Here is a 1,402-nt window from a genome sequence, read left to right as displayed (position 1 = left end):
CCCCCCCCCCCCCCCCCCCTCTGGTGAGACACGATGCACGACATCCTACTTGCCATTTATAGAACTGGTACTGTTTTGCTCCTGGATTGTCCAGCTGCTTTCCCGTAATTGAATCAACACGGCCAGTTTGTGTATGAAAGGGCCACTGTGGCGATAAACACTACTGTCTTGTATTTTTTTTTTTTTTTTGTAAAGCAACTTGACCCAAAACCAGCTGTGAAAAACAGGTGGTCGTCTCGTGGAAGTCCAGCTCGGCCTGGTCAGTTTAGGTTTTGTCCCAAGTTTAACAGGTCTCATGCCGTGCCAAAAATACCTGGAGAGGGGCAAGCCGGATGTTCAGATTGTGCCACAGAGAGGGGGTGGGGAGGGGTGTGTGATGCACTCAATGCCACATATAGCTGGACTGACTAGGAAGCCACACTATTGCAAACTGCCTCATTTTATTCTGTCCAAAGGGGCAAATAAAAAAAGACACAAAAAAAAAACACAAAAAAAAACAACAACCTCGTGTAACTTCTGGGAAACTTCTCCTCATGGTTCGATTAAGCAGTCAACATGCACTTACTACAATATATTCTATGTTTTATGAAACTTTACTACAGAATCCCGGTTCTTTGAAAAAAAAAAAAAAAAAAAAAAAAAAAAAAAATTGTGTAAGGGTCGATTTTTGCTTGTGGGGTCCTTCAAGGCTTGTGTTGTTTAGTACTCATGCGTGTTTGACGTCGACTGCCATGTCCACAGACGAGAGGGAAGCCGGCCGGGGAGCAGGAGAGGATCGTCACAACACAAGGAACATTCCCTCAAGAGACTTGACACAAACAACTCTCCTCTCTCTTGTCCTTTCCTCTTCCTTCCCCCCCCCCCTCCCCTCGCCGCCGTCTGCTTACGTTGGCCGTCTTATTTTACCACCGCCCTCTCTTAGGGGCGATACTTTTGAGTTATATATTTGTGTCATTATTTGTTGCCGTTGTTCAGACGAGACATTTTTTTTTTTTCTTTCTGATGTTGACGTTGCTTGTGTTCTGCGACGGCTGCTCAGCAATCGGATTTCTGGTGTCAAGCACGAGTCTTTTGAGGGGTTGAAGAGAAGAAGAGCGGGAGAGATGGCGGGGCAGTGGTTGCAAACACGGGGTTTGGGTCACGACAGGGGTCCCGAGGTGCGTTTGATCAATCTTTTCTGTGGTCATTTATGCTTTTTAGCGACGCTGGAGTCGAGGGTCACATGGTTTGTTTATAGTCTGTCCGTCCTTTTCAAAAATATCATCAGGATGGATTGCCACTGAATCTTTATGGATTCCATAAATTTCATAGGGCCACCATAAGGTTGACATTTTTGGTCAGGAAAAGTTACTTTTTGGTTGATCTGCTGACAGCAGTATGTCCAAACTAAGGCCGTACACTG

Source organism: Embiotoca jacksoni, unplaced genomic scaffold, assembly GCF_022577435.1.
Source record: "Embiotoca jacksoni isolate LCO1_2020_lvr unplaced genomic scaffold, fEmbJac1.0.p SCAF_15, whole genome shotgun sequence".
NCBI classification, from domain to species: Eukaryota; Metazoa; Chordata; class Actinopteri; family Embiotocidae; genus Embiotoca; species Embiotoca jacksoni.
The sequence above is the reverse complement of the archived record's forward strand: the minus strand, read 5'-3'. Positions refer to the sequence as shown.